Genomic DNA, 22,113 nt, shown 5'->3' on the forward strand with positions numbered 1-22,113 from the left:
GGATCTATTACTACTTATTTCTCTTCCTGGCTCCCTCACTCTCTTTATTTTCTTTGTGAGCCCACACAGCAGCAGAGTTGAAAAGATTTCTCAGGATTTTTTTTCCCTTTTCGCTCTTATTTCTGTTGCTTTTTCTCCACAGCAGCAGTCATTACAGGAGGTCTGAGATGCAGCAGGAGGTCGAAACAAGAAAGAAAGAGTGAGGGGGGCAAAATATAAAAGGAGGAACAGAAAAAAGTAGTAGTTTATGAACTATCCCCCAAACTCCCTTTGCGTTAAATTGCTCAGACCGCTGCGCAGTTTATCATTTTAGCCATGTGCACTGGAACAACTTTTCATTTCTCTATGGCATTGTGTGAACGTAGAAGGTTCAGTGATGAAGTTCAAGCCGAGGTTTCCTCTTCAGGGGAATAAAAAAATGGCCAAAGTGGCAGTTTCTCCCCCCCCCCCCCCCTTTTTTTTTTTTCTCCAACTGCTGTGTCCAGGGTATGTTGCCAAATAAACGCATCATAATGCACTTCTCAGTCACAGGGGCACATTTGCACCAAGGCAAGACATAAGCAGTTTCAGGCGTGCTGGCACAGCTGGATTTTTTTTCCTGTATGACAATCACAGTAAAAATCTTTTGATGATGTGCACAAACTGCAGTAAGAGCCTCCTGCTACTGCTCTGCAAATATCCCGCTGTCTGCAGCTTTCTCTTGAGTTCCTGCTCTGCAATACTTAAAGCTGATCTGCTTATGTACCGTAATTGTCGGGCTATAAGCCGCTACTTTTTGCACAAGCTTTGAACCCTGCGGCTTTTAGTCAGGTGCGGCTTTTCTATGGATTGTCCATGATTTTTGTCATATCGTAAGACGATTTGTTTTGTTTGTTCCGCTGTTGTACGGCACTACGTTGCCTGGCGGAAGGGCATGTGATCAGACACACAGTATCTGGGTTCAAGAGTGGTATGTTGGTCACGTGTCCATCCGCCAGGCAACATAGTGCCGTACAAGTAGCGCGAAAAACAAACTTCAAATTAACGCTACGCGTTCAGCGGGAGTCGTGGATGACGAGCGGCGATAAACTTGCGAAAAGCAAGTTATGCTCAACTCCACCGGTGGAACCTGACAGCGTGGAAAAGTGTGAAAACATCCACGATCACCAACGGATTTTGAAGGGCTGCACTGCTGCATGATGGAGAGGAGGACACCGCCACGGCCCTTCTGAGGGTGTTTGACTCTGACACTGACAACGAGGATTTCTTTGGTTTTGTAAGTGACAACGAAGGAGAGAAGCTGAGAGTGGATGACGAAGCCATCCTGAGCCTGTTCGTATCCGACACTGGAGAAGAGGACTTTGGTGGTTTTAGTGCGCAGGAAGATGGTGGTGAATGACTGACTTTTCTTCTTGTTAAAGCCGTGTCACTGCACCTGAGCCTAAAAGGTAGTCTGAATCTATTTTTCTGGTGTGCTGTAGGTTATTGTTATGTACTACATTTGTTACTCATTTATGAAGCACAGTGCATGTTTCGTACTTGTAATTACCGCTACTTGTACATATACCTAAAAAGTTATGCAAATATGTACCCATAACTTGTTTTTCAAAATATTAATAAAAGGGGTGTGTCTCCAAACAGCCATCTCTTTCCTGACAATTCCCTTTGTGCACATTCTCTTACATATGATAAGTCAACATTGAAACACCTGCGGCTTTTGGTCAGGTGCGGCTAATGTATGTACAAAACAGGATTTTCCCCTGATTTTAGCTTGTGCGGCTAATATTCAGGTGCGCTTTGTAGTCCGGGAAATACGGTAATCGCTTAAAATATATCCAAATCTTTTTATTATCTTAGACAGTTTTCATTGAACAATAGCTGCACAAACAAAGCCCTGCTAATCTTGCCGTCTTTAGTCTCCAGCATGACCGCACATGTGTTCAAGTAATCAGTTTAATGCAAGACAGGGAGAAAATTACACCAGAGAAGCAACAAGCTGCAAACTAAAAGGGGGGAATATGGCAAAAAAACACTAGAACTTTTTGTCTTTAAGAAAGTCAGAGATTTCTGCTCTAATTTCCCAGCTCCCTAAAAAGGGAGAATATTCCTGCAGAATAAGCACTCTTGGTTCAGGATTTACAGCAGCCCTCTCCTCCACTGGCCGACAGGTGTTCCCATGTGAAATGCGAGCACAGGCATTGATCAGGATGGAGCTGGAGGGCTTGGGAGCACCTGACACCAACCCGGCAGATCTTTTTAACGCCCTGTATCGAGTTGCAAAGGCAAAGGACGATATGAGAAAGCCGCCCCTTATTCTTGTCAGCAGGGCAGAGTAGCTCAAAGGCCAGGAGGCCGTCTTTTAATAATAGATCCGTGCATGGAGGCGGGGAGAATCACTCCAGAAGGGGACGTAATCAATCCTCCGAACTGAAACCAAGGCCATTAAACTAAAGAGCAATGGCACCACAGCTCAGAAAAATTAGGCTTCTTCATACATGCACATTCTCTTCCTTCCCCTGTGACAGCCAGTAAAAATCAGCATGTTAATTAAGCGATGAATATTTGAACAGACTGATTAACCAGAACAGGCTGCAGCAGGTTTGTTGGACCTCAAAAGAGAAATGTGTTTGAGAAACATTAGATCCTCTGCAGCTAAGAACCTCACCTCCACACAAACAAAGAGTGTTTTTTTCCAAATAAATCCTGGCCAGTTTGTGCTAAGGACCCTGCAAAGAGAAAAGATCCAAGTTCTTGATGAGTCTAATAAAGTAACTTTAATTCCTGTTGGGGAATCAGCTAGAGGCTTCTTCTTCAACCTCTTAACACCCACAGGGTTTCTTGAGAACTACGCAGAGGTAGCCAAGCTTTAGGACTCAGTGGCACAATCCCAGGGATTGGTCATTCATCCCCTGGCAAGTTGCCAGGTGATAGCAATTGCTGGTATTTCATTTGTTTTAATTTGCCATTTTATCTCTCACACAAGGTGTGCTTTGTCAGTGTTAGATCTTACGATATAATGGTCTCTTTTTTTCTTTTTGAGCCCACATTAATAGGTTGAAGGGTTGGTACTGTATGTAGTAGACCAAGTGAACTTTGTAAGTTAGGATACCTCAGTTCATGTCTCGGTTAGGAGCTTCTTGTTTTACTTTCAGGTTTGGCACCAAGAGCTGTTCACCTAACTTTAAGAAAAGATTGTGATTTGGGTTAATTTGAAACCTCTTAATCACATCAGCCCTGTATATAAAAAATTACTCATTGATTTAAAGTATGATGCCCAGGGGGCCTCATCTGTAATGTTGATAAGAGTTAGGCCAGCCACTTTGACATACTGGGATTATATGACCAAAGTGATAAATTAAAATATATAAAATATTGAGAAATGTCATGAAACAAGTTTATCAGTTCAGTTTTAATTTTTGTGTTTTAAACAGAAACTAATTTCTCAGTTCACATTTAAAAATTAAACCTAACCTTCTATTCAGGGTAAAGCTCACTATTGATCATAAAGTAATCTTTGTGTTGGCAAAAGCTGCTTTTGCTCTTTTAATATGAGGACATTTAATGGTTTTGGCTGAATGTTTATTAAATTTAATGTCATTTTATGATAAAAATGACAAAATTGGGCAAAAAACAACATTTGTCTGTTTGCTCATCTGTCTGAGATACTGTTGTCCTTCAGCTTTTTCTGTTTGTATTTCTGTTCTCATCTGCCTGCCTTGTATTCATTTTCTCTGTCTGGCTCTCTTTGCTACCTGTCAGTATTATCATCCGCCCTGCTCGTGCTCACCCCCTCTTTCCCTGCCGCTCTCCTGTCAAAGCTTTTGGAAGTGGAGCTCATTTATCTGACAGCCGCTCGGTCAGCTGTCAGCTCCGTCTGTCCGTCTGCTCCGGGGTCTTCCTGCAGCCCGCTACTATCTCCTACAGTTTCAGTGCTTCAGTCACTCGTGGAGCAGAACGTTTTCTATTTTTGGTTCATAAACACGTTGTTAGTTAATAAGCTGGAAAAACCAAGCTCGACATTGGAATTGGATGAAGGAATGATGCATCAGTTATTTTGTAGCTTTGTAGACTTTGCTGCTGTTTTGCTATCAGTAGTGGAGTTCCTCAAGGATCCCGTCGTGGTCCTCTAATTTTTATGTTATCAGTACCATGAAATGGTACAATTCCTCAGATGTAATTTTACCAAAATGTTTAAACTTAATATTGGTATTGTGCATATTTTAGTTTGTAAACGTCATACAAGGTAGGCTCTTTAAATACTGTATGACTTCCTTCCTGCTTTTATGATTTTAGTTGTTTTTATTAACTGACATAGCTGTATCAGTCAAAGTAGTACATTAAAACTGATGTTTTTCTTTATTATAGGCATTTTTATTAGCGATAAAATAAAAATACAAAGCAGCATTATTTAGTAGAATTAAGTCCAGAAAACAAAAAATGTCCCCAAAGACAAAATAGAGAAGGTAGTGAAATGTAAATGACTCCAGCTGGTGCTGAAACAACAGCTGACAGTGTCCTTGAGCAAGACACTGACCCCTCACCTCCATCTGGTGCACACTGAGCATGTGGTACATATCTGAGAGTTGGATGACTATTATCTCTTTCCAGAAACCAAAAAAATCCAGGACTGCCTAATTCCTTTTAAGATGCCTGTTGCACTCACTGGTTTCCCAGTTTTCTTATGATCTCATGAACCACCAGGTCCTTCCTGCTTTAATCCTTTCTGGCTTAAAATAACACACCTCTCCTACATTTGTAGGAGCTCCAGCCTTGCATTCAAACACATCATGCCATTTCTAGACAGCACCTGACATGTTTGGATAGCCTGGCCTGACCGGCACTATATTTAGGCTGAGACCTGCGTGAAGCCTGAGTCAGCAGATGGAGGACGTCACAGTGAAAGGCCAAAGTACTCATCAGGCAGGTGTTAGAGAGAAAATAAATTAACATCTCAGTTTGGTTTGAAAAGACTGACCTGAACATTGTAGGTGATTCAGGTTAATTAATCTTATGGCAGGCCTGTAATCTGCATTAGGAAAGACGGAGGAGGTAAAGAAGTTTAACCTCCTAGGACCTGGCGTCCACATATGTGGACATCACATTTTGGGATGTCTAGACGAAAATACTTAATTTTTCTCTACAAAGGCCACTTACGAGGACATTATACTGCCACCGTTCTATCAAAATTTAAAAACAATGTCCTCATACGTGGATCTCCTTTGACTCCGAAACAAAAATTAGGTAAAAAGAAAAAATTTGGTAATTCTTTGTTTTTACATTCCTCAGGTCCCAATCAACCCAAATAGCAAAGAAAAATTTAAAATGCATGCCATGAAAGAGTTCAGGTCTTAGGAGGTTAAACTAGGTTATTGTAATTACTGGAAGTTACATGGTTCTGGAATTATAAGGTTAAAGGATTAAGTATTTTGGTTTTGCACAAGCTGTAAAATAAATCAGATGGATTATTATAGTAAACAAAAACAAGGCTTTTTCTGGGTTCACCAAATTAAATCAAGGACTTTGGTATTTGTTATATTTAACTGCTTTCTTAAAGGTTAAACCAGCAGGGAGAATTAGACCTGCAGTTATTTCTAAAGGGCATGAATTTTATTAACCTTTATGCTCACATTTTTGCAGCTGTTTACAACAATAATTTCCAACAAGAACAATAATAGTGGCTCAATAGTGGCTCAAGAGTTGGGAGTTCGCCTTGTAATTAGAAGGTTACCGGTTCGAGCCCCGGCTTGGACAGTCTCGGTGGTTGTGTCCTTGGGCAAGACACTTCACCCGTTGCCTACTGGTGGTGGTCAGAGGGCCCGGTGGCGCCAGTGTCCGGCAGCCTCACCTCTGTCAGTGCGCCCCAGGGTGGCTGTGGTTACAATGTAGCTTGCCATCACCAGTGTGTGAATGGGTGGATGACATGTTGTGTATAGCGCTTTGGGGTCCTTAGGGACTAGAAAAGCGCTATACAAATACAGGCAACCTCTGTAGAGTCCAAGTATGACATCATGTTACAAGTAGTGACACTGACCCTACACTGCTATAGGCTCAGTGTCGCTGCTATAAAGTGTTCCTTTTATTTATTTAATTTTTGAGCAGTGCATTTATATGGAAACTTTATTGTCCATCAAAGCTAAACCACATCTAAGTGTAATATTTCAAATATCTTTCTCTCAGCAACAATTTATTGATGTGTTCACTGGGAAGCTGAGATGTGTAATAAGCTGTTGGTATATATCTTATGCACAAGGACTCGTTTGTTGGAAGTGATCATAACCCCAAACTGTCATTTATCAATACGGATGGTTATTCAGTTATATTTTAACCTAAACAATCATCTTTTTCTAAACACAATGAAGCACCTTTTAGTTCCAAAATTTAACCAAGTAGTTGTTGCTGCAGTCAATTAGTTTTAGTAGCTGTTGCCTAAACCTGTCATAGAGTGTAGATAATGGACCCAAATGGAGACTCTTGAGACTAACAAAGCAAAAAAATCTTTATTTTGGTATAGAGGAAATCCAAAAAAGCTAAATAAAACAAAGCCCACCAACATAAATAGAAGTTATACTGTGGATAAAAACAGGAAGAGTTAAAGACATCACAATAAAAGACAAGGCGAAAACTGAGGCCAGACATACAGCCAAGTTGATAAGGGAAATTAGGAGCAGGTGGGTAAACAAGCAAGCATAACTCAAGTGACACAAGGTACAGGAAGTAAAACTAAACACAAAGCATAAGCGACAAAAGACTATCAAAATAAAACAGGAAGTAACAAAACAGCCCAGGTCCACAAACAGAAATTTGACAATAAGATGCAGGGAACACAGGGAAGAGATGATAACTATAACCTATAACTGTCAACAGGAAAAACACTTCCCAAGTAGTTTATCGTACCTAAACTTCACTGGGGTGTTTTTAGAGCCCAACCCTGACCCTGACCCTGACCAAGAGCTTGTTACCACCTAAACCTAACTGAGGCTTTTCAGTGGCTAAACCCAATCGATTCATTGTTGGTCCTTAATGTTAAACAGTGGGTGAAAGCAAACATAAAAGCGAAAACTAAACTAAACAGTGAGTGAAAAGGTTAAACAAAGTGCAAAACACAGAGGTCCAAATGGAAAATGAACCATGGCTGAAGAAGCTCATTTTGGCTGCTGGTATTCCCAGTCTCATTCTTTCGGTCATTACCCAGAGCTCATGACCATCGGGGTGAGATGGAGTGTGCCACAACCAGTAGAGCTGACTCTTGTTGCACCATGAAATAGTAGGAAGTGCACAAATAAAAACTGTTTATATATCTATAGTAAAAAACATCTCGTCTTTCATGTTAGCTCCGTATCATTAAATGTCAGAAATTGCAGAAAGCTATAAGACCTGTAAAATGAAGCCTCTGGGCTGTCTTCTAGCATTTGATATCAATTATTAATCAATTACTCGTAAGAAATGAATAATGAATTAGTTCAGTGGTTTTCAATGGAAACCACTTTCCAGTAGCAGCACAGTGAGAGGTTTTACTTTACCCTGATTACATGTCGGAGGTTTGGTTTCATCTGAGCTGAAGTGAAGCTCCTGCAGTTCCTCATCTCATCATTTCCCCTGTTTTTCACTCCCTGACCCTCTGAAATACCCGATTTATGAAACAGAACTGACAGTTTTTATCCGCAGTTAGAAATGCACAAATTAAATGCTATATGCACGCTCATATATTGAATTAAAAACCAATAGCAACACATTTGATTTTTTGGGTTGGGGTGTGTGTGTGCGTGGGGGGGGGGGGGGGGGGGGGGGGGGGCTAGTTGTCTAGAGACTACAACCCTTCTCTTTTGGCTAAGGTATTAAGATGCTTAGACTTCCAGGACCCAAGCCCCCGAGGCCCGGCCCGGGCCCCAGCCCAGAGACGGAGCGCCCCCAGAACCTCACGCCCATCCCGGACCCACCCAGGGGCAGCCAGGTTGCCAGGTCAGTAACCCACGTCCGTCAGCACAGACCCTCCCCTAGCCCCGCTGCACGCAGCCGCGAGGAAACAGTCACCTGAGAGCCAACAAAGCCCCCAACCGGACGTGACCGCTACCCCGGGTTGAGCCCCCCAAGGAAGATGCCTGGTCCTGGTTGGTGTGTTGCCGGGGTTGTGGGCGGGTGGGTGCATGGGGGCCCGGCCCTGGAGCAGGGTGCCGCCGGTGCGTCGAGCCGCCTGGGGGGCTCTTCAACTGGTGGGGGGGATGGTCACATCTTGCAGGAGCTTTCTTCTCTTCAGGAACTCTCTGCAGGAGGGGGAGATACAGGAGAGGTGGAGGAAGATCTCAGCCTGGGCGTTTACCGTCTTATGTAGTCTGGAAGATGTGTGGATGGTGGGGTGGGTGCAGTTTTCTCTGTGGTGGGGTTGGGTGGACTGTCCAGGGCTCTGTGGAGCCGGAGGGCGCTACTGCACTGGGCCCCGGTCTGATGGGCCTGGGCCCCCCTTCCCTGGCGGGTCGCGAAGGATGGGAGTGCCTACTGGGGTCAGCGGGGGAGCTGGCCCCAGGTAGGGGTTACCTGCCCCTCCCTTCCTTCCCTCCCCATCTCCAGCTGCCTCCCTCTTCCCGCTCCTCCACAACCACCCACACATGCAGGGCCTTGGAGTGGGGGTATGTCACCAGGGTACAGAGGAGGCTACCCCCCCCCGTCCCCTTCTGGCTGCCTCTGCCTCAATTTTATCCCACAACTTAGACATTCACATTATTCACACTCTCATTACACATACATATAGGATCTTGGGGGTGGGCACAATCACGGAGTCCAAATTACCATCAGGGTGTATACCTCACCCCTGACGTCATTGCCCACCTCTCAATTTTAAATACACTTAGTCATTGAGGGCTAGCAGGAGGGACTATGCGCTTACCTGCTGCTCCTTGGCAGGTAGCTCCATGCCCTCCTGGGTTTTAATTGCACCTTAGAACACATATGCATCAACACTACAATGAGCGGGTGGAGGGAGGTTTGGAGTCTTCTCCCACCCCCATTCTCTGCGGCCTGCTGGAGCGGGAGGGCTAGTAGGAGGAGTTGGCCGTCCAACTGCGGTCTGGGGTGTGGGGCCTCCCTGCTGCTGCGGAGTCGGGGCGGTCTGCCTCTCCCCACCGCAGGGAAAAGGGTAACACCACCTGGGTCTGGGTGCAATTCCCCCCTCCAGGGGCAAGGGTACCTAGACCCGGTTTGTAGAGTACGCTTGGGGAGTGTGATTGTGTGTACAGCGTCTCTTTATGTCTGTCTCCACGTTGGTTGAGTGTGGAGTGAGTGCATATGAGAGCATGAGGGTGGGAATGGATGTTTGTGTCTGTGTGTGCCTGTATGTCTGTGTCTATATGTCAGGTTGGGTATCAGACGCCACCTCTCTGGGGACACCTCAGGCCCTCCAAGGTTTGGAGGCCTATCTCCACCCACCACCACTTCCCCTGCCGGTGGCGGACTCCCTCAGGTGTCGGTGTGTTGGTGGTTCTTTGTGTCTGGGGGTGGGCGTCCGGGTACACACCGGCTCACTCCTTGGCGGCCGCTTGTTGGGGCCTGGGGCCTGGGGCTCGCTCGGGCCCCTTTGGAGGTGGGGTGCCCCCGGCCTCTCGGCCTGGGGCTCGGTCACTCAGGCACAGCTGGGGGCCGGCGGAGCTCACGGGCGCGTCACTGCAACTCCCCCTGACTTCTGCTCCGCGGCTGCTGGGCAAGCCCTCATCTGGGACTCTCCTCAGCTCTTACTGGAACAGTGGCGCGGCTGCCCCTCTGTTGGTCTTCCATGGTCTCTTGTGTTCTGGGGGCCTCTGGATGTCTGGAGTTTTGATCTCCTCCATACCCGCTTCACACCCTGGAGGACGGGGCTGTGGCCCCCCCACACTCCCTAGCAGATCATTACATGGAGAAACCTTTGGAATGCAAGCATCCACACAGGTATGCACACATGGGTATTCACAGACGCGGACTAAAGCTTTCTTGGCTGCTGCCTCAAAGCACACTGTGCGCTGTCTATCTTGTGTGCTGCACAATATCGTTTATTATTTAGTAAATATTGATATCTATGACTAGCTAGTTTATTGTGATGGTGCTTTGTTTTCTCTATTATTATGTTGCTCTTTGTTGTTTGCTGTCTCCTCTGTTTGTTTTTTTTGTTTGTTTGTTTTTTTTTTTCTCCATACAGGTGACCCAGGAGTTCTTTTTTTTTTTTCTCTCTCTTCCCCCCCCTTCTCACCGTCTCTTCTCCCCTTTGGTTTTCTTTCTTTCTCTCCCCCTCTTTCTCTCATTCATTCCCCCTGTCCTATTTATTTAAAAAAAAAAAAAAAAATGACAAAGGATGAACTGAAGCTCTGCCATCACGTAATGTCGCATACTGCTGTTTCTGATGTCATTTAGAAAAAAAAGAAAAAAAAAAAAAAGATGCTTAGACTTCAAAGGCTTTGATCTGATATCAGTACACAGATATACAAAGGATGGTCATTTCTTGGGGTAAAAACAGGCAGCTGATGTGTTGTATTTCATTTAAAATGTTATTTAAATGGCTGACTTGTACATCTAATTAGTTTTGGTGGTGTAAGTAACAGTGTTTGTACTCCACAGCTAAAAGTTGTTTTCATTTCTGATCAATCATTTAATTTCTATAATATAAATATCCAGCAGACGTGAAAAATCAATGTCACACTGTTTCCTCCAATGAAAGAAGTATTTTATAATTGCAGTTGAAAAGCAAGAGCACGTTTGATTGGTAATCTAGGTGGCTATTCAGTGTCAGTGATCAAATACCCACCAAGCTGCAACCTCAGCTCTTCTAGTGGCCACTTGAGGCTGGTATTTTTATAAGTCATCCATTTGGATACAGGAGTTAGCCAAAACCAGTGGATATTTTATATACAGTCCCTGAGGAGAACATTATTAGTATTACCAGACGTCCTATTAAATTTCCAGATACTGTATTTGTTACATTATTTGCATGCATGTAAATTTGGATTCACTGTGTTGTGTGGTGAACTTACTTGCCTGGACTGTAACATTCATCCTCTCTCTCCCCCTTTGCTGTCATAAAACTCCAGTTTAACTTTTCTTCCTTTATTTTGATAGAACTGCTCCCCAGTTGTTAGACCTGGTGGTGCAGTAGTTAGCACTGACACCTCACAGCAAGAAGGTCCTGGGTTCAAATCCCTTGGTATTCTGTGACTGTAGTTTGCATATGTCTGTGAAGGATCGTAGTCTAGGGAGCTTGGAAAGAAAAGCATCTGGACTTTTTTTTTTAAGTTGCTTGAAAACATCTTCAAGCAACTTAAAGAAGTCCAGCTGCTTTTCTTTCCAAGCTCCTTAGACTGTAGTTTGCATCCTTACTCTGTGCTTCCATGCGATTTCTCTAGAAACTCTAGCTTCTTCCAAAAGACATGCAGTGTGGTTACTTGGTGATTCTGCATTGGCACATCTTCATGTGTCAGCCAATATTGCAGCACCAAAACACAGCAGAGTGAAGCTGACCCCCCACCCACTTGAAACGTAAAGGCAAATAGGCGGAGCGGTTAGTGCTACGTTTGTGCAGATTTGTGCAGGTAAAATTAGCGTTTGTGCTGCTACGGTTTCCGAGATATTAAACTTTATTTTATAGGTCATTCAAAGGTCACCATCCCCCCAGACTGCTCCAAAACGGGCCAAAATGGTCTACTTTTTTAGTGCTACGTTTGTGCTGGTTTGTGCTGCAAAGATTTTCGTTTGTGCTGCTATCATTTTAAAGATATTAATAACAATTTCTAGAGGTCATCAGAGGTCAACCAGCCCCCCCACATTAATTAAATCAAACAAAATGGGTGTCAATCAACTGTGCTACGTTTGTGCTGGTTTGTGCTGCTAAAATTTTCGTTTGTGCTGCTTCTGTTTTAAAGATATTAATGAAAATGTAAAGGTCAAAAGGTCAACCAGCCCCCCCACATTACCCAAATCCAACAAAAGTGGTATCAAACGTTTGTGCTACGTTTGTGCTGGTTTGTGCTGCAGAAATTTTTGTTTGTGCCGTTATTATTTTAAAGATATTAACAAAAATTTCTAGAGGTCAACCAGCCCCCCCATATTAATGGAATCAAACAAAATGGATGTCAAACGTTTGTGCTGCAAAAATGTTTGTTTGTGCTGCTAACATTTTAAAATGTTTAATAAAATAACGTCTTGATGCGTGCTTAATCATCCAGGTAAGTAAATCCCAAAAGGTTGATTCTGTTCATCTGGACATTTTCAGTTGGAGAAACGTTTCGTCACTCATCCAAGTGACTTCTTCAGTCTCAGCTGACTGTAGGTTTCCCCAACCATATAAACAGTACATTTGCATAGTGAAGGAAACTAGCGCCACTGAATGAACAATGTGCTGGGGGGTTAATTCCATGATTGTTAGTATGCAAATTCTTATGACCATTGATCAATGACAACTAATCAAAGCCTATTGATCAATGGCCATGAGTACCATTCACAGAAAGTGGGGAATGGCTACAATCACAGCATTGTAGGATGGCGAAAGATGTACCCTTGGGCCCCCCTTCTCGATCCAGAGATGGTCAGCATCCTGACAGCCCGATGGACGAAGCTGTCTCTCAGTCTGCTGGTTCTGGCCCGGAGGCTCTTCAGTATCCTTCCTGATGGCAGCAAACTGAAGACGCTGTTGAAGGGATGAGTGGAGTCACCTGTAATGGAGACGACCTTCCAGATGAGGCAGGTGCAGTAGATCTCCTGGGGAGGGAGGCAAGAGAGGTCCCCACAATGCTCTCGGCTGCTCTCACTACCCGTTGTCATTTTTTCCTGCAGAACCCAATGCAGGAGTCATACCACACAGTGATGCAGCTGGTGAGGATACTCTCAACTGTGCCTCTGTAAAAGGTGCTCATAATGGGGGTTGAATCTCTTGTGCTTCTCAGTTTGCAGAGGAAGTAGAGTCACTGTTGGTCTTCTCCACATTCAGGGACAGGTTGTTGTTGCTGTACCACTCTGGCAGATGGTTAACTTCACCCCTGTAGTAGAGCTCGTCGTGGGTCAGCAGAGTGAAGAGAAGGGAGCTCAACACACATCCTTGGGGAGCCCCCGTATTCCGTGTTCTTGGGCTGGAGGTGTTGCTGTTGACCCGTACTGTCTGCTGTCTTCCTGTCAAGAAATCTAGCAGCCCGTTATACAGCAAGGTGCTGATCCCCAGCAGATCCAGTTTGTGAATGAGTTGCTGGGGAATGATGGTGTTGAATGCTGAACTGAAGTCTATGAACAGCACTCTGACATATGAGTCTCTAGTGTTCAGATGTGTGAGGGCTGAGTGAGGGGCAGTTGAAATTCCATCATCGGTTGAGCGTTTTGACCGGTATGCGAACTGAAATGGATCCAGGTTGGGGGAAAGCAATAATTTGATTTGATGCATGACTAACCGTTCAAAGCACTTAACTTAATAATGATGGAGGTGAGTTTGACAGGACGGTAGTCCTTAAAGCAGGAGATAGATGACTTCTTGGGTTCAGTAATGATGGTGGAGGGATCTCCACACACTGTCTGGGGATTGTGTCACCACGGTCTGTAGAGTGGGCTTGTAGTCTGTGATGGTTTGTATTCCTTGCCACTGCCTCCAAGTATCTCTGCTGTCGCTGAAGCTTTGCTGTAGCTGATGCCACGTGACAGGTTTGCCCTTGCTGTTCTTAGACTCACCTAATTCCCGGCTCTGAAGGCTTGCATTTTTCAACTTTAGGAGCATTTAAACCTGACCTGTGAGCCATGGTTTCTGATTGGCCCAGACAGTGATAGTCCTGGTCTCTGTGACATCATCGATGCATTTTGGGATGTAGGCAGTGACAGTTTCTGTATATTCCTGAAAGTCTGTGGTGTTGTCGTGTGTGGCGGCCTGTGGTGGAAAAGCAGTGCCTCTGAGGACCCTTCTGGCCACACCTGTACCTGCTTACGAACTGGTTTGGTGACTTTGACCAGGGGCCTGTGGGAACCCATGGCACACCTAGATTTCTGCCTGTACTGACCCTTATGCAAAATAGGTGGAATTAAGACAGTTCCAAAAGCAAACACAACTGATAAAATAATAACGGCACAAACAAAAATTTCTGCAGCACAAACCAGCACAAACGTAGCACAAACGTTTGATACCACTTTTGTTGGATTTGGGTAATGTGGGGGGGCTGGTTGACCTTTTGACCTTTACATTTTCATTAATATCTTTAAAACAGAAGCAGCACAAACGAAAATTTTAGCAGCACAAACCAGCACAAACATAGCACAGTTGATTGACACCCATTTTGTTTGATTTAATTAATGTGGGGGGGCTGGTTGACCTCTGATGACCTCTAGAAATTGTTATTAATATCTTTAAAATGATAGCAGCACAAACGAAAATCTTTGCAGCACAAACCAGCACAAACGTAGCACTAAAAAAGTAGACCATTTTGGCCCGTTTTGGAGCAGTCTGGGGGGATGGTGACCTTTGAATGACCTATAAAATAAAGTTTAATATCTCGGAAACCGTAGCAGCACAAACGCTAATTTTACCTGCACAAATCTGCACAAACGTAGCACTAACCGCTCCGCCTATTTGCCTTTACGTTTCAAGTGGGTGGGGGGTCAGCTTCACTCTGCTCCAAAACACATGTGATGGTCCGGTGTGAGAACCACACGGCCAACCACAGGTTTACACAGTTCTCCAAATGATCCGATTTTTACAAAAACCTTTGAAAACCAGGTACGCAATGTGTTGTATGTGTTGTTTTTAATGTGACCGTCAGTAAATGGGAAAGAAACTGCACAACCTCTCACTCCTGTCATGTTGTTTTGGTAGTTTATTGTGTATCACATAAAGTCAATGCTTTAGTGTTACAGCAGAGTGAGTGCAAGTCAGATAATGTGGCAGCAGGCTGTTGCTTATCTTGAATCTGAATGCGAGCGACAGGGAGAGAATGAGAGAAAGAAATTTGATCTTTTTGATTCAGATTAGAGTGTTTTGGTGGCTGGAGACTGTGTGTGTGTGTGTGTGTGTGTGTGTGTGTGTGTGTGTGTGTGTGTGTGTGTGTGTGTGTGTGTGTGTGTAAAGCTTTGAAGCTGCAGCTGACTGACAGGCAGGCAGTAGAGAAAGCTTTATCAAATTTTGTGATGCTCTTGTGTTCGAGGTTTTCTCCTAACAAACTGAAATAATTATTTTTTTTTGGCTGGATAGTTCTCAATTACAAAGCTCTTTTCTTTGAAACGGCTTGCATAACAGCACAAAACTTGAAATCACTTTACAATATGAGGCACAGATATGATAACAGATGTCGTAGAAAAGGTATCAAAATGGTTTTATTCAAGATAGTGGGTCAAGAATCTTTTTAAAATGTACAAATGATGTTCAAAATCTGATATTGTTTACATTTAAAGTAAAGATTGAGCATAAATTAAAAACAGATTTGTTTGAATAATAAAGTTTTATTTGGGTTACATGCTTTTATTATCAAAGGTACTTTTGTATTTACTATTTGTAGCATGTAATAATATTAGATGTATATTATTAAATATACATTAATAACAAGGTAGCAATGTTTTAAGTAAGTAAAATGTATTTACTTATTTGGCATTTTTCACAGATTAAACACAGGAAATAAAAGTATAGCATATCATTGTAATGTAATACAACAATAAAATACAACATAAAGCAAGAAGTTAACAGAAAAAAGTTTTAAAAGTGCATGCTTCTGTTTAACTTTAATATTTCCTTTTAGCTAATCCCATTTGATTAATGAGCCCCATATTTTACAGTTCATTTCCTAAAAACATTTCCCAGTGAAGTTCCTGTTAAATAAATGGTTATTACTTAGGTAATAGTTAAAAAGTTATCATAGATAGTAACCTGGGTGGCACATATTTTAACGTTAGCTGTTTAGCTACTAGCAATTACCACATTAGCCATCTTATTATTATTCGGGTTGTGGCATAGGCACTATAGCAGATGTTCGTAGCTACGCTGGTTTCTGAAGTCTTGTTTTGAACCCTCGAGTTGGGCGTTTTTTGTCAGGATGGCGAGCTGCTTTCCTATAGACTTCTTGAGGACTGTAAGTGTTTTTGCAGCCACAGCTGTTGCCATCTGGTGGCCTTCATTTTTATGACTTGTCCATGTTTTATGTCATCTGTGGATACCAGCTGCCACCTAGAGCTAATAATAGACTTATAACATTAATTTTGTGGAGTTAGGCAGCAACCATTATCACTCCTGGCTTTTTTAAAGAAGATAATAATTATTTGTGTGTATAAAGTGTTTCTCTTAAAGTCCCAGATTGAACCTGAGAAAATACCAGAAATGTCATGGTGCGGGGTCGTTGACCCAGCGTTTTGTGTTTTATAATTATTTTCCTCTGTTCTAGTTATTCTGATTTTGGTATTCTGTGTCCTCCCCCCTTGTGTCCGGTTCGTGTTCTAGATTTCCTGTTTTATTCTGAAGGTCTCTGTCTGTTGTCACTGTGTTCAGCTTGTGTCCTCCAGTCATCATGTGTATTAGGATCAGCTGTTCTTCCCTTCTGTGTGTGATTACCCGATTACCTTGTGTGTGTATATTTAGTGGGTGTCGTTCTGTGTTCGTTGCCGGCTCGTCTGCGTTCGTCTGCATTTCTCTGTGTTCCATGGTGTTTCGTTCCTGTCTCTGCGTCGCTCTGCCCCGCACCCCTTTTGTATGCTCTCAGGTTTGTTATTTAGTTCTCCCAGTTTAGGTTTCTTCAGTTATTTTGCTTGCTTGCCACTATCCCACCTTGTAAATAAACGTCACACTCTTCATCAGTCAGCTGCCTGCATTTTGGGTCCTTTTCATTCCACAACACGACTGCTGCCCCAGCCGTGACAAGAAACTAGTCTACCAAACACATTGGTTGCCTACCTTACCAATTCTTATTTCATTAGCAATGACATGTGGTGCCAAGTCACCAGAATCACAGCACTGCCTCAGGCAGCCTAAAAATATTTTCTTTTTTGGGCTTTTTAGCGCTATCTAAGATTATATATATATATATATATATATATATATATATATATATATATATATATATATATATATATATATATATATATATATAGCTATAGCGTACAGCCTCAGCACCCTGAGGCTGTACGCTAAGCGGAAGGAAGGGGGCCGGGGACTGGTGAGTGTCAGCACCACAGTCCAGGATGAGACAACGAACATCCAAGAATACATTGGGAAGATGGCCCCAACTGACCGAGTGCTCAGTGAATACCTCAGGCAGCAGAAACCCAAGAAAGAGGAGGGAGACGAGGAACCATCATGGAAGGACAGGCCCCTGCACGGTATGTACCACCGGCAGATAGAGGAGGTGGCTGATATCCAGAAATCCTACCAGTGGCTGGACAAAGCTGGACTGAAAGACAGCACAGAGGCACTAATCATGGCAGCACAAGAACAAGCTCTGAGCACAAGATCCATAGAGGCTGGGGTCTATCACACCAGGCAAGACCCCAGGTGCAGGCTGTGTAAAGATGCCCCAGAGACAATCCAGCACATAACAGCAGGGTGCAAGATGCTAGCAGGCAAGGCATACATGGAACGCCATAACCAAGTGGCCGGCATAGTGTACAGGAACATCTGTGCCGAGTATAATCTGGAAGTCCCGAGGTCAAAATGGGAGATGCCCCCAAGGGTGGTGGAGAATGACCGAGCTAAGATCCTGTGGGACTTCCAGATACAGACGGACAAAATGGTGGTGGCTAACCAACCGGACATAGTGGTGGTAGACAAACAGAAGAAGACGGCCGTAGTGATCGATGTAGCGGTTCCGAATGACAGCAATATCAGGAAGAAGGAACACGAGAAGCTGGAGAAATACCAAGGGCTCAGAGAAGAGCTCGAGAGGATGTGGAGGGTGAAGGTAACGGTGGTCCCCGTGGTAATCGGAGCACTAGGTGCGGTGACTCCCAAGCTAGGCGAGTGGCTCCAGCAGATCCCGGGAACAACATCGGAGATCTCTGTCCAGAAGAGCGCAGTCCTGGGAACAGCTAAGATACTGCGCAGGACCCTCAAGCTCCCAGGCCTCTGGTAGAGGACCCGAGCTTGAAGGATAAACCGCCCGCAGGGGCGTGCTGGGTGTTATATATATATATATATATATATAATATATATATATATATATATATATATATATATATATATATACACACACACACACACTAGGGGTGCAACAATACATGTATCTGTATTGAACCGTTCGATACAGTGCTTTTGGTTCGGTACACATATGTATTGAACGATAGAGCAGGGCGATATGACCAAAAATATTTATCACGATATACATTTGAAAATTTGCGATAACGATATAACTGACGATATAATTGACGCTAGACAAAATACTTTACAACTCCACAACTTTATTAGTGCAAAAAACCCCATCAATGTATTTTCACTTAAACAAGCAGCTGTTTTTTATGTGCATTAAAGTTGTATAAAAACGTAACAGTGCAAATTCCTTGCTGACAGTCTAACCAAAAGGCATTTCCAGTGGAAAATGGCCGACATATCCTCAGCATAACCATGTATAATATCCACAAAACTTAAAGAGCTTATACACACACAATACGGTAATATTATGTTGAAGCGCAGTACGTATCACTCCACGAGGCGCCTGCCTACGATAACCGTAGTGCTCTGACAAGCCATCAAGCGGTGCGGCTTTGTAGCTTAGCAAAGTCGTACTCAAACATTTTTGACAGATTTTTGAGCAGGGTACCACATAAAATCGGTTCGAGGTCAGTAAGCACAACCAGAATTCATACATAAGGCGCACCAGGATATGAGGGGCACTGTCGATTTTCAGAAAAATCTGTGTATCTGACCGACCAAAGCTAAACCAGTTCCACACCACTGAAGTTGCAGCATTTTTACAAACCAATTCTGGTTCATCCGTTACATTCAACGAACCGCTTTCGCTCTTCTCATCCTGTGTCGTAAACATCCTGTATGTAAACAAAGGCACTGCGCATGCGCGTTTTACCCATATTCTATCGCGATATTTCATTTTCCTATCGTTGCCCAAAATTACACCGGTATTACCGTGAACGGTATGATATAGCCCAGCCCTATTGAACGATACAAAATTTTTAATTTATTTGATCAACTTTTCTCCTGACGATGCTGTCTGTGTTGAGAACTCAGTGGATCTGCGCTCGACAATGCAGCCAAGGCGGAGTAATCGAAGTATGAGTGCCGCCCATATGCATTCACTCAAGTTAGCATGGCAACTGCCTCAACGCTACCCAAAATTGAACCTCATCCACCGTACTTCAGATCTGGTGTTTGGAACTATTTTTGTTTTCATGTGAAGTATGACCCTACTTAAGCGCGTCATGGACAAAAGTACAACAGTATGTCGGATGTGCCACGCAATGCTCAGTTATATCGGTCGGAGCCATTTCTCTGTAATAAACTCTCTTTTCCACAGATTAGTGATTTCTCCATCAGATACATTTCTTTTTTAAATTATTTGATTGTTTCAGCAACATTTAATTTAAAAACTGTACTTTTGAGTTAAAAGAAATATTTGTAATTTTAATAGCTTAAAAAAGGCATGAACATTTTTTTGTATCGAAAAATATCAAACCGTGACACCAAAGTATCGAAACGAACTGAACCGTGAATTTTGTGTATCGTTGCACCACCTGGCGCTATGTCATCATTAGTAATAATGTTGTCCTAAATGATATTGTTACATTCTTAAAAATATTTTGAAATTTTAATAATCTTTAATGATTTTCTTTCCCTTGTTGTTGAAAATAATTTTGAGTATTTTCTGCACTGAGTTTGAAATTCTAGTATTGTGACAACCCCCCGGTGGTGCTTCCGTTTAAATAATAACTGCACGTTCCCATGAATGCTTGTATGGCAGCTTTCAAGGAGTAGTTCACATTAAATTCTTTTTGAACTAAAATGTATCTTTATGCACGGAAATATCTTCATGTGAAAATCCTAAAGATGTGTGCATTACATTCCTGCTGTTACTCATTAAAGTCATAGCGGAAAACACAAAACCGTAAATACCTCCACACATTTCCACTAGGTTGTTCTTTTTCTGGGGCTCCCAGCAAAGGAGAAAAAATAAAACTTCCTACAAAGAACCTGAAAGGTATCACCACGGGACAGTGCCTCACTTTGATGCCCGGAGCTTTGTCTTGAAATAAACACACATGCACACACTGCTGGGTTTTTTTTGGGTGTGTGTCATTAAAACAGAAATAGTCTTTTTGGCTATTGTGCCTCTTTTCAGGAAACAAAAAGAAAATCTCCCCTGGAGCAAATTTTCCAGTCAGCTGCGTTCATTAAAACTCAATACATTTTAACCCTCATTTAACTGGGTTAGCTGAGTTAGAATGTATTTACAGCAGCAGGAGCCCTCAGGGACAGGATTACTAAGAGGATGGTAACAGATTATATTTATACAGAAAGCCCTGTAACTATTTTCAGCTTTTGTTTTTACTCTTCAGCTCACAAATCTTAAAAAACAACAACAAAAAAAACCTTATTTGTTCTACATATTCCTGACTTCTGTTATCTTTCCCTCTTTTCCCATGACACAATGGATTCACCGCTTTAGTCCTCTACAATCTAATTTGTTTGAGGTCTTGAAGACTGAAAAATACTTTTAAATGGAGAACAAAGAATGCAGTCTAACGCAACAGCCCTGCAATAAATCACACCTCCTGAAGGTTAAATCTTATACTGAACAAAAATATAAACGCAACACTTTTGTTTTTGCTCCCATTCCCCATGGGATGGACGTAGAGACCTAAAATTCATTCCAGATACACAATATAACCATCCCTCCCAAACAGTGGTCACAAATCAGTCCAAATGTGTGGTAGTGGGCACATCTGCCATATTGAGATAATCCATCCCACCTCACAGGTGTGCCACATCAGGATGCTGATCTGACATCATGAGTAGTGCACAGGTGTACCTCAGACTGCCCACAACAAAAGGCCACCCTGGAATGTGCAGTTTTTTGCGCTATTGGGGGTCTGGGGACCCAGAACCGGTCAGTATCTGGTGTGACCACCATTTGCCTCATGCAGTGCTACACATCGTCGCATGGAGTCTATCAGATTGTCAATTGTGGCCTGTGGAATGTTGGTCCACTCCACTTCAATGGCTGTGCGAGGTTGTTGGATATTCGTGGGAACTGGTACACGCTGTCGTAAACGCCGGTCAAGCACATCCCGAACATGCTCAATGGGTGACATGTCCGGTGAGTATGCTGGCCATGCAAGAACTGGGACATTCTCAGCTGCCATCTGCCCTGAACAATGTGAACCATGATTCATCCGTGAAGCGCACACCTCTCCAACGTGCCAGACGCCATCGAATGTGAGCATTTGCCCACACAAGTCTGTTACGGCGACGAGCTGGAGTCAGGTCAAGACCCCGATGAGGACGACGGGCATGCAGTTGAGCGTCCCTGAGACGGTTTCTGACAGTTTGTGCAGAAATTGTTTGGTTGTGCAAACCAATTGTTCCAGCAGCTGTCTGGGTGGCTGGTCTCAGACGATCTTGGAGGTGAACCTGCTGGATGTGGAGGTCCTGGGCTGGTGTGGTTACACGAGGTCTGCGGTTGTGAGGCCGGTTGGATGTGCTGCCATATTCTCTGAAACGCCTGTGGAGACGGCTTATGGTTGAGAAATTAACATTCAATGCACGGGCGACAGATCTGGTTGACATTCCTGCTGTCAGCATGCCAATTGCACGCTCCCTCATTGCTGTGGCATCTGTGGCATTTTGCTGTGAGACAAAACTGCACATTCCAGGGTGGCCTTTTGTTGTGGGCAGTCTGAGGTACACCTGTGCACTACTCATGATGTCAGATCAGCATCCTGATGTGGCACACCTGTGAGGTGGGATGGATTATCTCAATATAGCAGATGTGCCCACTACCACACATTTGGACTGATTTGTGACCACTGTTTGGGAGGGATGGTTATATTGTGTATCTGGAATGAATTTTAGGTCTCTACGTCCATCCCATGGGGAATGGGAGCAAAAACAAAAGTGTTGCGTTTATATTTTTGTTCAGTGTAGTTAGTATTACAGAAACACCTCTCTATAAATTGCATTACCTTTCAGCAGCCTCCAAAAGGATCAGAGTTACATCAATACCT

General features: G+C 43.4%; 1 protein-coding gene across 3 annotated transcripts in view; it reads left to right on the forward strand.

The window, feature by feature from the left end:
• Positions 1–22,113, forward strand: part of LOC146642059 (SH3 domain-binding protein 4-A-like) — a 50,412-nt gene that overhangs the window by 22,841 nt on the left and 5,458 nt on the right. Inside the window, exon 4 of one of the 3 annotated variants that reach the window (XR_014909646.1) lies at positions 7,812–7,938. The exons of the other annotated variants lie outside the window; for them this stretch is intronic. The gene's annotated coding sequence lies outside the window, so the exon portion shown is untranslated. The remainder of the gene's footprint in view (positions 1–7,811; positions 7,939–22,113) is intronic. 3 annotated transcript variants of the gene reach the window in all.

Source organism: Rhamphochromis longiceps, linkage group LG23 (assembly GCF_057381845.1).
Source record: "Rhamphochromis longiceps isolate RC_006_pf linkage group LG23, R_longiceps_female_GT1.1, whole genome shotgun sequence".
Lineage (NCBI taxonomy): Eukaryota > Metazoa > Chordata > Actinopteri > Cichliformes > Cichlidae > Rhamphochromis > Rhamphochromis longiceps.